Here is a 15,989-nt window from a genome sequence, read left to right as displayed (position 1 = left end):
TTACAGAGAGATTCATACACCTTCTGGCTGTGACTGCAGCTACCCAGCTCTGAAAACAAAACTAAAACACACCCTGCTGCCTGCTCAAAAACAAAAGTAAAAAGCTGACAGACAGCCCAGCTCCACCCACTCTCTGACATCACTGCAGTAGTAAACACCCATTTCTTAAAGGTACTCTCACTTCAGATATTTAGATACATACCCAGCCAACAACTTACGACCCACATTCCACCGGATCCTTCCCTTTTTTGGGATTAGTGTGATTGCTGCCTGCTTCATCGTCTCCGGCAACTGCCCCTTCTCCAATGCTTCATTAAACGCCCCCAACAGATGTGGTGCCGGGTCCGCCGCAAATTCCTTATAAAATTCTGCCGGGTACCCATCCGGCCCAGGGGCCTTCCCCGACTTCATACCTCTGATACTATCCAGCACCTCCCTCAGCCCCAGGGGCACCTCCAATGCCTGCCTCTTTGCTTCCTCCACCTGAGGAAATTCCAGCTCATCCAGAAACCACCCCGTGTCCCCCTCCTCTCCTCCTGGGTCTGCCTCATAAAGTCCCTGGTAATACTCTCTAAATGCCTCATTTACCTTCCCTGGCTCTGACACCACATTCCCAGCTCCAGTCCAGATCTTCAATATTTCCCTGGACGCAGCCTGCCTGCACAGCTGGTGCGCCAGCATACGGCTCGCCTTCTCCCCATACTCGTATAGCACCCCTCTTGCCCTACACAGTTGCCCTACCACCCTCCCCATTGTCAGCCTGTCAAATTGCCCCTGCAACTTTTTCCTCCTCGCCAATCCCTCCACGGTGGGCACCCTCGAATATTCCCTGTCCACCTCCACTATCTCGCTCACTAGACGGTCATGTTCCGCCCTCCTTTCCTTATTCGCACAAACCGTAAATGAGATAATTTCTCCCCGGACCACTGCCTTCGGTGCTTCCCAAAAAATACCCACCAACACCTCATAAAACCCACACATCCCAATTTGGGGCATACATATTTACCAACACTACCGGTGCCCCTTCCAATACCCCACTCACAATCACAATCAGGGGCTGTTCAGCACACTGGGCTAAATCGCTGGCTTTTAAAGCAGACCAAGGCAGGCCAGCAGCATGGTTCGATTCCCGTAACAGCCTCCCCGAACAGGCGCCGGAATGTGGCGACTAGGGGCTTTTCACAGTAACTTCATTGAAGCCTACTCATGACAATAAGCGATTTTCATTTTGATTTTTCATATCTCCCACCTGGATCCCTCACCTCCTTCGCACTCACGAATACCATTTTTTTGCTCATTAAAATCGCCACACTGCTCGATTTCAAATCAAACACCGAGTGAAAAACCTGTCCGACCCATCCCTTCCGTAATCTAACCTGGTCCTTCACATGGAGGTGTATCTCCTGCAAAAAGACAACCCCCGCTTTCAAGCTCCTGAGGTGCGCGAACACCCGCGACCTTTTAACCGGCCCATTCAGTCACCGGACATTGCACGTTACCAACCTTACCAGAGACTTGCGCCTTCAATCCCCTCGACCGTCCGTCATCTTCCCCAATTAATCCTGCCCCTTTAATTCCACTCTGTACCTAACCTATCCCAGATGGCCCCTTTCTTCACCCTTGACCATGTCATCTGCTACTAATTCAATATGATCATGGCTAATACTTCAGTCCGTTCATCCGAATCATTTCTATAAGTTGTAAAAAGTTGAGGCCTCAGCGTTGGTCCCTGTGACACTCACCCTGTCAAATAGAAAATGACCCATTTGTGATAATTCTGTTTCCTGAAAGCGAGCCAATCTTCTGTCCATGCTGATATGTTACCCTCTACACCATGGGTTTTTGAAATGAAATGAAAACGCTTATTGTCACAAGTAGGCTTCAAATGAAAAGCCCCAAGTCACCATATTCCGGCGCCTGTTCGGGGAGGCTGGTACGGGAATCGAACCGTGCTGCTGGCCTGCCTTGGTCTGCTTTCAAAGCCAGCGATTCAGCCCTGTGCTAAACAGCCCCTAATTTTTTAATATCTTCTGGAAATCGAAGTACAGCACATCCAGCGGTTCCCTTTTATCCACATCACATGTGACTCCTTCAAAGAACACCAACAAATTGGTTAAACATGATTTCCCTTTCACAGCTTCAGGTGGCGATATGTAAGGGGAAGACATGATTTCCCTTTCACAGCTTCAGGTGGCGATATGTAAGGGGAAGACATGCACCAGGTGGCTTCTGCTCGGATACTATTGTTTTAGCCCTTTTTGCCCAGTTTCTGGGGCTATGCCCAGGAAGACCAGAGGGAAGAAGGCTGATAGCGATAATTCGTCAACTGAATCGGAGGCTTCTTGGGGCTCGTCGTGGAGAAAATGGCAGAGGCAGCGTCTGTGACTCTGACCACTCTATTAATGGCCAAGATGCTTACCTACATCTTGGCGGAGGAGTTTGAGAAGCAAAGGCAGGTTGTGTTGGGGACTTCTGCAGAGTCGATGAAAGAGGCCCTGGCTCCCATTTGGTGTTCGAGAAGACCAACAAGTTCGTAAAAGTCCAACAAGATGGCGCGAGGAGAGCAGCTCCGTTCGCGGATGCAGAGTTCGAGACCCTCAGGATGCCTTGGAGGAGAAGGAGGCTGCCAGACACCACACAACCTCCTCAGGGTGGCCAGGGTGAGTAAGCAGCTCTGTGCCCCTGGCAACAAACCCCGTCCCACACACCCGTAACCCGACATACACCCCCACCCGGAAGGTGGGCGAACCCCACCATGCACCGCCTGCCGGTACCCATACCGGCCGCCATGGTCAGGTGACCTGGCCACTGAAGCCACCAGCTACCCATCCCCTGGGCTGCATACGTCTGACTGTCTAACACTTTTGTTTTCTGTGTCCCCCCCAGAAGAAGGCCGCGCACAACCACTGGGAGCGGGAGAAGACAGGAGGGAGACCGCCGGACATGTGGCCCTTCACTGTGGCTGAGCAGAGGGCCCTGGATGTGGGCGAGGAAGTGAGACACAGCTTAGTTGCGGTTCCCCATGACACGTGTTTCAACCTCACCCCCCCAACACCACCCCCACACCACCCTCACCCGCACACCACAACACAACCTCCGCACCGCCCTCACCCTACACCACACCCACCCGTACCACCTGCTACCCACATGGTCACCACCCCCAAACCCCGGCCCATGGTCTAATCATGTGTCTTGTCTTGTGTCTTGTAGGACCATCTTGAAGTGGGTCCATCTTGCATCCCACATCTCCAGCCAGTGCCACAGCCGGAGCCCCCTTGAACCAAGCAGTGATGGGAGCAGCTCGGACACCAGCCCTCAACGCGAGACTCAAGAGATCCCGGAGCTCGAGTTGGAGGATGACACTTGTGGTGAATGTGATTCACACTATATATAGTTGTCAATATCACTCCATGTATATATGTTCGTTATCTACCCGTTGTAAGATCAATGCTGTATATAGTTGCCAATATAACTCCGTGTATATTTGTTCACTATCCACCATTGTAAGTGCAGTTGCACTATCCGACCACCAGGGAGAGTCGCTCTGGGAGTACGCAAGAGTTTGTACTGGGCTCCTCCCTTGGCTCCGCCCAGGACTCCTCCCCCTGGGACCGATGTATAAAGATCAGTGCCTTAGAGCCAGCCTGCCAGTTCATCTGAAGTTCAACGATGAATAGGCTGGCTCTGTTGTAAGTGTATTAAAGCCTCTGTTCAGATCCAACTACACGTGTTTGCTGAATTGATGGTTCCATCAACACTGACTTCCCATCATCACGTCTCCAACACCTTCCACCAACCCAGAAACACTCACCTCAGTTGGGCACTTTAGTGAAGAGGCTCCTGGGAACTATCTGGTGCGCACCACACAGCTGCTCCGATACAGCAGGGGACAGTCAGAGGACAGGCCCACCCCAGGAATTGGCTACCGCCCAGACAGATTTGGGCTTCTGGAACGGACAGTCCCATCGATAGTGGAGATGCAGTCGCAGAGCCAGGGGCTACATGAGGGGTTGTCGGCGAGCATCCAGTACCTGCAGGTACAGTTGGAGCAGCAGGAGGTGGTGCCGACAATGCGTACCACACAGGCCAACACCGCATGGGTGACTTCTGTAGTGGAGCCATTGGGGACGACAATTTTGGCTATGGATCAGCATGTCCAAGGCCTGGGGCATTCTGCGCAGGCGCTGGCAGAGGCCCAGGAAAAGGTTGCCACCTCACAGGTAACCATGTGCCAGAGCCACATGGACGTCACAGCGGCACTCCTGAGCGTTGCCCAGTCACAGCGGGCCATGGCTGGGAACGTTGGTGGCATTGCTGGCTGACGTGACACAGATACAGAGAGAGGTGGCCCAGTCCCAGAAGGTGGTGGCACAGTCAATGGGTGATGTGGTGCAGTCCCAGCTGGCGGTGGCCCACACCCTGTGCTCCATTGCCGCAAGTGTGTTGAGACCAGAGCGGGCCTCCAGGACTGGCAGTGCTAGGTGGCGGGGGAGCCTCAGGGGATAGCTACGCTCACATCCCGTACTATGGTGTAGCCCAGGGGCCATTGGCACTCGAGGGAGGAGGAGGAGATGGGGCACATGCCGCTGACTCCTGCAGGGGAAGTGCTGGAACACCACAGCACATCTGACTCCCCTCCTCCAGAACAGGGCGGCACCATGCAATCTGTGGAACTCTTTGCCGCAGAAGGCTGTGGAGGCCAAATCACTGAGTGTCTTTAAGACATAGATAGATGCATTTTTGATCAATAAGGGGGTCAGGGGTTCTGGGGAGAAGACAGGAGAATGGGGATGAGAAACATATCAGCCATGACTGAATGGTGGAGCAGACTCGATGGGCCCAGTGGCCTAATTCTGTTCCTCTGTCCGATGACCTTATGGTTTTATGCCCCCTGGGACATCCAAGCAGCAGCCAGGCCCATCCAGGCCCAGTCGTCCCAGAAGATGGCCGCCAACAGGGACCAGGTCGTAGGGCAGGAATCACAGGAGGCCGCCTCCACTCCCCCTGTACTGCCTGGGGAACCACCTAGACATAGCGTTACGACCGGTGAGGCCAGAAAGTTAGACACTAGTTAGGTTGGCATGGGTGCAGGGCACAGTTTTGTTATGTGGCTAGGGCACAAACCTGTGAATACTAATTCTCATTAAACACCTGTTACCACTGTTACAACCTGACTCGGTGCCCTGTCATAAGGATGTGAGGGGTGGCTGATCTGGCCTGGCCAGAGGAGGGGGGTGATGGGGGACATTGTGGGTGGCCCAGACTCCTCGACCATTCCCAACACCGTCACCCCAGGGAATCGATGGGACCGTGTGATGGAATGGCCAGCAGGGATATCCAGTTTTTTTTTAATTTTTAAAAAATTTAGAGTGCCCAATTCATTTTTCCCAATTAAGGGGCAATATTAGTGTGGCCAATCCACCTACCCTGCACATCTTTGGGTTGTGGGGGTGAAACCCACGCAAACACGGGGAGAATGTGCAAACTCCACATGGACAGTGACCCAGAGACGGGATCGAAGCTGGGACCTCGGCGCCATGAGGCAGCAGTGCTAACCACTGCACCACCGTGCTCCCTTAACAAGATTATCCTAGGTGGACGGTGGAAAGTGTCACAGTGGGCAGGAGTCAGACATTGTCTGACGATGTGGACCACAAGAGCTCATGGCAGAGCGGGTTGTCATCACCATCTCCATCCCATCGACCAGACCCGGTGTTACTGCCAACCCAGGGCCCGCACCCCGTACTGCAGCAGGTATGTAACACAGTGGGGGCTGCATGCGGGGTGTGGTCAGAGGGGATGTGAGGGGGTGTGGGGGTGGGATGCGGTGTCCTGGCCACTTTTCCCCCCTCCCATTAGTTGGTCAACCTGGAGGCAATCAGAGCATCCCGTGCACGTTAGCGCTGGCGGGCACGTCATGGGGCCTCCATAACTGCCCAGGCCCCATGTCCTGCCCATTCTCCCACTCCCCCACATCCTCCTTATTGGACACTGTATGGTCCTCCTCCTCCTCCTCCTCCTCCTCCTCCTCCTGTACATTGCCCCTCTGTTGTGTGAAGTTGTGGAGGATGCAGCACGCGGGCACCAGACTGGGGGGGCCCCCTCCAGAGTGGCCAGGCACCTGAACTGCACCTTCAGCATGTCGAAACACTGCTTGATCATGGACCTGGTTAGTGTATGGGCGTCGTGTAGCGGGTCTGTGGCCTCCAGATAGGTGTCATCAGTCACGACCACAGTGGATAATCTCTGTCGCCAAGGATCCAACCCCCCCAGCCGGGAATGCGTCTCAAAAATGTCAGGAATCGTCTAATGTGCCAGGATGAAGGCATCGTGCAGACCGCCCGGGATTCGGGCGCAGAGGTGAATGATGTGCAGCTGATGGTCAGATATCGGCTGCACGTTCACCTTTCGGTTGGTGTAGAGCAGCCTGCCATCTGCAGGTGCTCGCATTGAGACATGCATCCCATCGATCATCACTGGAACCAGAGCATCATGTCGATGGCGGCGAAACCCACTGCCCAGGCATCCTGGTGGGCTCGATCCACATTGAAATGGATGTATTGAGCCGCCTGGGCACATAGGGCCTCCGTGACAATGCGGGTGCATCTATGCACCAAGGTCTGTGAGACCCCTATTGGGTGCCTGGAAGAACCCTGTGGCGTAAAGGTTCAGGGCGACTGTCACCTTGACAGCCACTAGGAGTGGGTGCCCACCCCCTTACCCCAAGGTGCCAGCTGTACCATCATCTGGCAGATATGCCACACTGTCTCCCTGCTCAGCCGGAGTCTTCAACAGCATGCCCGGTCCGGCAGGTCCTCGAATGACAGGTGGTGCGGGTACGCACGAGGCCTCATGCGGCGCAACCTTTGCACCTCCTTGGCCTGTTTGGCAGCAGCCTCCTGTTTCTCTGTGACGCAGTGCGCTGCTGCTGCAGGCTCGGCTGCTGCAGCTTCCTCCTCCTCCTCGAACAGCTGCGGCGACTAACAGGAAGGCCACCATTGCTGGTTGTATTCCAATATCCATTGTCGCAGGGGATGAAAGGCCGACATGTTAGCATAGTCCGTATATCCATGCCCAACCAAGTCCAACAGGCTCCATGGTGGCCCCGGTTGTCACTGTGGGTTCTGCCCCCTCCTTATCCCCGCATCCCAAGCCCCTTCGGTGGCCGGCACCGTGGGGGCCTCTGACCCTGGCGCCTGGCCCTGATGCCAGGGGTACAGTTGACTGGCACTGCCCTTGCCAGGGGTACATTCCCCGGACCTAGCTGGGCTCCTCCCACCCCAGCCAGCCCGGCCAGTGTCCAGCCCTTCAGCCCACATTTGCTCCTCTTTCTCCCCAATCAGCCACGAAGCCGGTTAAAAGCACAAGTGAACTGCGCCATTGCAAACTCGTCCCGTCAGTAGGAGAATCGCAGAACTCCGGAGAATACTGGGTCAGGCCCACTAATGATATGCAAAAGGTGTTTACTTTACGTGCGATCCAGTCCGCATTGACGCTGCTGTCAAGGTGACGGAGAATTGCGATTTGGCATCAAATCGGTGTTCGCCGCTATTTTGGCATCGGAACCTATTTTCCGCCCAATCGCGTATCCCGATTCCAGTGTCGGCCAATGGAGAATCCCACCCCAGATGTCTCCAGGACACCTTGTGGTTCAGCTTAGTTGGAATAAATAGATACCGGTTAAGGTTTGAGGTACTGAGGAGGGTATCATGGTCGCAGGAGTGTACCGGCAGACAGAAAGGTGGGTTGAAGTGTGTCTACTTCAATGCAAGGAGCATCCGGAATAGGTAGGTGAACTTGGAGCGTGGATTGGTACTTGGGACTACGGTGTTGTGGCCACGGAGACATGGTTAGAACAGGGACAGGAATGGTTGTTGGAAGTTCCGGGGTATAGATGTTTCAGTAAGAGTAAGGAAGGTGGTAAAAGAGGTGGAGGAGTAGCATTGTTAATCAAGGATAGTTTAACGGCTGCAGAAAGGCAGTTCGAGGGGGATCTGCCTACTGAGGTAATACGGGCCAAGCTCATATCAAAGCTCCAAAACCTAGGACTTGGCTCTCCACTCTGCAACTGGATCCTTGACTTTCTGACCAACAGACCACAATCAGTAAGAATGAACACCAACACGTCCTCCACAATAGTCCTCAATACCGGTGCCCGGCAAGGCTGCGTACCTAGCCCCCTACTCTACTCCCTGTACACACACGACTGCGTGGCAAAACTTGGTTCCAACTCCATCTACAAGTTTGCTGACGATAAGACCATAGTGGGCCGGATCTCGAATAATGATGAGTCCGAATACAGGAGGGAGATAGAGAACCTAGTGGAGTGGTGTAACGACAACAATCTCTTCCTCAATGCCAGCAAAACTAAAGAGCTGGTCATCGACTTCAGGAAGCAAAGTACTGTACACACCCCTGTCAGCATCAACGGAGCCGAGGTGGAGATGGTTAGCAGTTTCCAATTCCATGGGGTGCACATCACCAAAAATCTGTCCTGGTCCACTCACGTCGACGCTATCACCAAGAAAGCACAACAGCGCCTATACTTCCTCAGGAAACTAAGGAAATTCGGCATGTCCACATTAACCCTTACCAACTTTTACAGATGCACTATAGAAAGCATCCTATCGGGCTGCATCACAGCCTGGTATGGCAACTGCTCGGCCCAGGACCGCAAGGAACTTCAGAGAGTCGTGAATACCGCCCAGTCCATCACACAAACCTGTCTCCCATCTATGGACTCCATCTATCCCTCCCGCTGCCTGGGGAAAGCGGGCAGCATAATCAAGGATCCCTCCCACCCGGCTTACTCACTTTTCCAACTTCTTCCATCGGGCAGGAGATACAGAAGTCTGAGAACACGCACGAACAGACTCAAAAACAGCTTCTTCCCACTGTCACCAGGCTCCTAAATGACCCTCTTATTGATTGTCCTCATTAACACTACACCCTATATGCTTCAACCGATACCAATGCTTATGTAAGTTACATTGTATATCTTGTGTTGCCCTATTATGTATTTTCTTGTATTTTCTTGAATTTTGTTTAATTCCCGTTTCTTCCCATGTACTGAATGATCTGTTGAGCTGCTTGCAGAAAAATACATTTCACTGTACCTCAGTACACGTGACAATAAACAAATCCAATCCAATCCAATCCAAATCAGGATGCAAAGTTCATCTGTGTTGTATATAGTGAAATATTAAAACCCTCAAAAATTCAAAGACATTTCAAGACTAAGCATAGGAATACCTCTGCTTTTTTTCAATGGATGCACTGAGATCTTAAATCATCAGTTGACTCCTTAGCAGAAATGTAACATTAAATGATAAAGCAAGTGAGATCGTGAGGACTAAGCAAGCTCACCTGTCACATTAAGGGCAAGCAGAAAATGGTGGTTGCAAGTTCGGGGCTGCGTGGGTTTGTGAATGTCTACTGGGCGTGGTCACGAAGGTCGGCCTGCGTGGGTCACGAAGGTCGGCTGGTGTGGGTCCAAGATCAGGCCTGTGTGGGTCCAAAAGGTTGGCTGGTGTGGGTCATGAAGGTCGGCTGGTGTGGCTCACGAAGGTCGGCTGTGTGGGTCAAGATCAGCCTGTGTGGGTCACAAAGGTTGGCTGGTGTGGGTCATTGAGGTCGGCTGGTGTGGCTCACGAAGGTCGGCTGGTGTGGGTTAAGATCAGCCTGTGTGGGTCACAAAGGTTGGCTGGTGTGGGTCATGAAGGTCGGCTGGTGTGGCCCACGAAGGTCGGCTGGTGTGGGTCCCAAAGGATGGACAGTTGGTAAAAATGGGTCACGGGCATAAAAGTTTGAGAAATATTGGCAATGAGCATGAGCATCAGGGATTACTTCTGGTGGTTGAATCTCATTGTAGAGCTACTACTCACATGAACCCTCTACTCCCTTTGATTAATCCACCACAGAATGCTCAGAGAGATTTCTTACTCTTTGCTTGTGCCCAGTTACCTTCACGTGCATCCATGCCCTGGCACTCACCTCATCCTAGATGTCAAGGATTAATTCTATGAGGCATTTGATGCTGCCTGAAATAACTCTCATTAGGCCCACAGGGATACCAGTGTTTTTCAAACTGTTTTTCCCAGGACCCCGTTTTACCAACTGGCCGACCTTCGGGCCCCATACCAACTTTCGCGACCCACGCTGGCCCAGCTTCACGACCCACGGCGACCGACCTTTGCAATCCACGCCAGCCGACCTTTGCGACCTATGCTGGCCGACCTTCACGACTCACGCCGGTTGACCTTTGCAATCCATGGCAGCCGACCTTCGCGACCCAAGCCAGCCGACCTTCGCGACACACCATTTTCACTTTCAATCTCACTTGCTTTGTCATTCAATGTTACATTTCTGCGAAGGGCTTAGCTGACAATTTAAATTCTCACTGTATCCTTTGAAAAAAATCAAGAGGTTGCCTTTGAACTCACCATGCTTAATCTTCAAATGCGTTTGAAGTTTTGAGTGTTTTAAACTTTCAAATGCCAGTACTTCCCTGCATATAACACACATGAGCTTTGCATTGCCATCCCTCAAGAAATCATCTTTATACTGCTTTCTTCCCGATTTCAGTTTTTTCTTAATTGTTTTTCCGCCAGAGGCCCTGGAGCTCTGGGTACAGCTCACACCAGCACTGCTTTGTTCTGCCGTGTACTCTCCTGTGAAGATCTCTCCAGCAGATTCAATTGTGCTATCCTGACCCCTGTTTGTATTTCTGGCCCTCTCTTCCTTATTACAAAATGACCCATCGTCAGTTCGTCACACAGTCCTGTTGCTTGCTTGCTGCCAGCTACAAAATGGAGGAATCCCTCCTCCATTATTTCACGCCCAAAGCATGGGCTTGCAGGTCCCTGCCAGGTGCTTGACCTGCTCTTTGCTGCATCTTCTAGTGGGAAGACTCCAGCGTTCGCATTTAAAGGTCGGTCGTGGCCAGTACTCTCAACTTAAAAGCCGGTCACGACAGGCATTCTGAGAACCCAGTCACAACCATTGGGCACTTCTCCCGCAATCGGAACACTTCGACCGATCGTTCTGAGGCCCTCCCGACACGCGCCCGCGACCCACACATGGGTCACCACCCAGAGTTTGAAAAACTCTGCCCTAATTGATCTCACCATGGAACTCGTGGAATATGACCTTCCCCGCTAGTGGGAAGAGGCCCACCCGGCTGGGGTTGGTAATTAGACTGTATAAAAGCTGGCCCGGACAGGGGCTGGCATTCTGGGACTGAGTGCGTGTATGCGCGACTGCATCGGCCGCTTCCTTTTTGCCATCAGCAAAATTCCCAGCAGAGGGATTTGACCTACTGGAAGTCTTCAACACAAGATTGGATACCGACTGCACAGCTTGGCCAAAGTAAATAAGGCACTGGAGAATCAGCAGAAAGAACAAAAATAAATGGAGGTTGCTGGAGTTATTCTTTTACCATGGTGCTGTTACCATGGTGCTGTTACCATGGTCTCTGCATGACAAACAGCTACTTCCAAACTAAGAATACCCTCAACCATCAGCAAAGTGTCAGAAGGTGTCATCAACAGTGTTATCAGTGGCACTTACACAGAAACAACCTGCTCATAGTATTCAGTTTTGGTTCCACCAGGGCTACTCAGCTCCTGACAGATTGCAGCCTTGTTCCAAACATTATTTTTAATAAATTTAGAGTACCCAATTCATTGTTTCCAATTAAGGAGCAATTTAGTGCGGCCAATCCACCTACTCTGCATATCTTTGGTTTGTGGGGGCGAAACCCACGCAAACACAGGGATAATGTGCAAACTCCACACGGACAATGACCCAGGGCTGGGACCGAACCGGATCAGCAGTGCTAACCACTGCGCTACCGTGCCACCCCACCCACGGAGAAAATGACTAATTTGAGGTGAGAGTGACTGCCCTTGACATCCAGGCAGCATTAACCGTGGCATTAAGAGGCCCTAGAAAAATTGAGGTCTTTTGGAAACAAAGAACAAAGAAAATTACAACACAGGAACAGGCCCTTCGGCCCTCCCAGCCTGCGCCTATACAGATCCTTTATCTAAACCTGTCTCCTATTTTCCAAGGATCTACTTCCCTCTGTTCCCCGCCTGTTCATATATCTGTCTAGATGCATCTTAAATGATGCTATCGTGCCCGCCTCTACCACCTCCGCTGGCAAAGCGTTCCAGGCACCCACCACCCTCTGCGTAAAAAACTTTCCACGCACATCTCCCTTAAACTTTCCCCCTCTCACCTTGAAATCGTGACCCCTTGTAATAGACACCCCCACTCTTGGAAAAAGCTTGTTGCTATCCACCCTGTCCATACCTCTCATAATTTTGTAGACCTCAATTAGGTCCCCCCTCAACCTCCATCTTTCCAACGAAAACAATCCTAATCTACTCAACCTTTCTTCATAGCTAGCACCCTCCATACCAGGCAACATCCTGGTCAACCTCCTCTGCACCCTCTCTAAAGCATCCGCATCCTTCTGGTAATGTGGCGACCAGAACTGCACGCAGTATTCCAAATGTGGCCTAACCAAAGTCCTATACAACTGTAACATGACCTGTCGACTCTTATACTCAATACCCCATCCGATGAAGGCAAGCATGCTGTATACCTTCTTGACCACTCTATCGACCTGCGTTGCCACCTTCAGGGCATAATGGACCTGAACTCCCAGATCTCTCTGTACATCAGTTTTCCCCAGGACTCTTCCACTGACCGTATAGTCCGCTCTTGAATTAGATCTTCCAAAATGCATCACCTCACATTTGCCTGGATTGAACTCCATCTGCATTTCTCTGCCCAACTCTCCAATCTATCTATATTTTGCTGTATTCTCTGACAGTCCTCCTTGCAATCTGCAACTCCACCAATCTTCTTATCATCTGCAAACTTGCTAATCAGACCACCTATACCTTCGTCCAGATCATTTATGTAGATCACACACAACAGTGGTCCGAGCATGGATCCCTGTGGAACACCACTAGTCACCTTTCTCCATTTTGAGACACTCCCTTCCACCACTACTCTCTGTCTCCTGTTGCCCAGCCAGTTCTTTATCCATCTCGCTAGTAAACCCTGAACCCCATATGACTTCACTTTTTCCATCAACCTGCCATGGGAAACAGGGGGGAACTCTCCGCTGGCACAAAGGAAGATGGTTGTGGTTGTTGGAGGTCAATCATCTCAGCCCCAGGACATCACTGCAGGAGATTCTCAGGGTGGTGTTTTAGGCACTTCAGCTGTTTCATCAAGGACTTTCCTTACATAATAAGGTCAGAACTGGGAATAACATTACATCATTGAATCCCCCAATATAAATATGGAGGTGACATACACTTGACCAGAAATTGAACTGGACCAGCCATATAAATAACGTGGCTGCAAGTACAGATCAGGGGCTGGGATTTCTGTGGCAAAACTCACCTTCTTTCCCCAAAGCCTGTCCACTATCTACAAGGCACAGGTCAGGAATGTGATGGAATACTCTCCATTTGCCTGGATGAGAACAACTCCAACAACACTCAAGAAGCTCAACACGATCCAGGCCAAAACAGCCCACTTGATTCATCCACTATCTTAAACATTCACTCCTTCCACCACCATTGCACAGTGGCAGCAGTGTGTACCATCTACAATGTGTACTGCAGCAGTGAACCAAGGCTCCTTTGACAACACCTTCATACCCATGACCACTGCCACCTATGGTAGGAGACCCATGATTGCCGTTCCTTCACTGTCACTGGATCAAGATCCTTGAACTCCTTTCTGAACAGCAGTATGAAAATTGGCAAGTTGTACACAACCTTAGTTAGGCCACATTTGGAATATTGTCTACAATTCTGGTCACCATTATACCCCCGAAGGATGTAGATGCTTTGGAGAGGGTACAGAAGAGGTTTACCAGGATGCTGCCTGGTCTGGAGAGTATTAGCTATAAGGAGAGAATCATAGAATCATCAGTGCAGAAGGAGGCCATTTGGCCCATCGAGTCTACACCGGCCCCTAAAGAGCACCCTACCTAAGCCCACACCTCCACCGTATCCCCGTAACCCAGCAACCCCACCTAACTTTTGGACACTATGGGGCAATTTAGTGTGACCAATCCACCTAACCTGCACATCTTTGGACTGTGGGAGGAAACCGGAGCCCCCGGAGGAAACCCACGCAGACACAGGGAGAACGTGCAGACTCCGCACAGACAGTGACCTAAGCCTGGAATCGAACCTGGATCCCTGGCGTTGTGAAGCAACAGTGCTAACCAATGTGTTACCATGCCGCCCTCCACTGTGCTACCGTGCCGTGGTTGGAAAAACTCTGATTGTTTCCACTGGCATGACAGAGGTTGAGGGCCGACCTGATAGAGGTTTACAAAATTATGAATGGCATGCAAAGACAGGATAGTCAAGATACTTTTCCCATGGTGACAAATTCAATTACTAGGGGTCATAGTTTTAAGGAGCATGGGGGAAAGTTTAGAGATGTGCGAGGCAGGTTTTTTTACACAGAGGGTGGTGAGTGCCTGGAATGCATTTCTGGGGGTGGTGGTGGAAGCAGATATGAGTGGTATTTAAGAGGCATCTGACGAATACATGAATAGGATGGGAATAGATGGATACAGCACCCAGAAGTGCAGAAGGTTTTAGTTTAGACGGGCATCATGATCGGTGAAGGCTTGAAGGGCCGAAGGGCCTATTCCTGTATTGTACTATTCTTTGTTCTTTGAAACAAATGCTGGCCTAGTCACTAGCCACGACCAGTAAAGCTCCATCTCTAGATGCACTCTGGCAGGTTGTGTAAAGGAGTTCTGTATAATAGTTTGATCATTTTAACCTGTCTCTAATGCTACCTAATGGGCCGATAGACACCTCAGTCAGACAACCCTCCCTTGTTTAAATGCAAGTATTAAGTTAATTCCCTTTCAATTCGTTAGACGGGTTATGACGGGTTATTTTTCCACAATGACATTACTAACCTCCACGCTCTGGCCCCCCGGGATCCACCTGTTCTCCTTAGAATCCTGCTGGTTGCTGTTCTATCCACAGATTGTTAGCTGGATCAAAAAAACACTGTGCAATCTGTCCCGATGCATTTGTGTCACTCTAGAATAATTTCATTGCATGTATTTACCTGTACCATGCTGGGTGGAGCTCTGTTCAGATGCTGTGAGTCAGAGCAGGAAGTGACAATTCCCAGCTTTTCCAATTCTCAGAATGTACAAGCTCCAAAAAGATTAACTGTTTCAATGCCTCACTGTGTGGAGGAAAACACAGATCAGGATGTGAAAAGCATTTCCATTCTGTTGAGCTGCTGGCCCCTAGCTGCCTGTTGAGGAAAATAGACACTCAGATTTTTCTAGAGATGCGTACCATTCTAATGGCATGTCGATCATTCCTTCTAAACTAGGAAAGCATTGGCCACAAAGCAACTGGAAACGTGCCACGCAGAGAACAAAGAGACACCAGGAAGATGTTCCTTATAGGCTGTTAGTTTTTAAAATAAATTTAGAGTACCCAATTCAATTTAGAGTGGCCAATCCACCTACTCTGCACATCTTTGGGTTGTGGGGGCGAAACCCACGCAAACACGGGGAGAATGTGCAAACTCCACACGGACAGGGGCCCAGAGCCGGGATCGAACCTGGGACCTCAGCGTCGTGAGGCAGCAGGGCTAACCCACTGCGCCACCATGCTGCCCGTTGTAGGCTGTTATTGACCACTGCCAAAAACATTTCTTTACATAAAGTGACTTCAGAGCTCACGAGTATGACAAGCCGCAGCGTACAAAGGTATTTATCCAAACTTCCCCCTTTTTACAATAAAAAAGAAAATTTGCATGCCCCATCATTTCAGTTACTGGACATACCGAACCAATAAAGGAAATGAATAATAGTAATCTTTCTTAGTGTCACAAGCAGGCTTTCATTAACACTGCAATGAAGTTATCACATGCGAACAAAAACCTCTTTGTGTTTTTAGTCTGTTTCAACTTTA

The 15,989-nt window shown here is 50.9% G+C and overlaps 1 protein-coding gene across 4 annotated transcripts in view; it reads right to left on the bottom strand.

Annotated features, from left to right (window-relative positions):
• Positions 1 to 15,250, bottom strand: part of LOC119953637 (hematopoietic SH2 domain-containing protein homolog) — an 80,247-nt gene extending 64,997 nt beyond the window's left edge. For 2 of the 4 annotated variants that reach the window (XM_038778100.1, XM_038778102.1), the window contains exon 1: positions 15,127 to 15,250. The gene's annotated coding sequence lies outside the window, so the exon portion shown is untranslated. The other 2 variants (XM_038778101.1, XM_038778103.1) reach the window with 1 other exon arrangement.
• Positions 15,251 to 15,989: the final 739 nt, after the last annotated feature.

The sequence above is a fragment of the Scyliorhinus canicula genome, chromosome 18, assembly GCF_902713615.1.
Source record: "Scyliorhinus canicula chromosome 18, sScyCan1.1, whole genome shotgun sequence".
NCBI classification, from domain to species: domain Eukaryota; kingdom Metazoa; phylum Chordata; class Chondrichthyes; order Carcharhiniformes; family Scyliorhinidae; genus Scyliorhinus; species Scyliorhinus canicula.
This window is presented reverse-complemented; position numbering and strand designations above follow the sequence as displayed.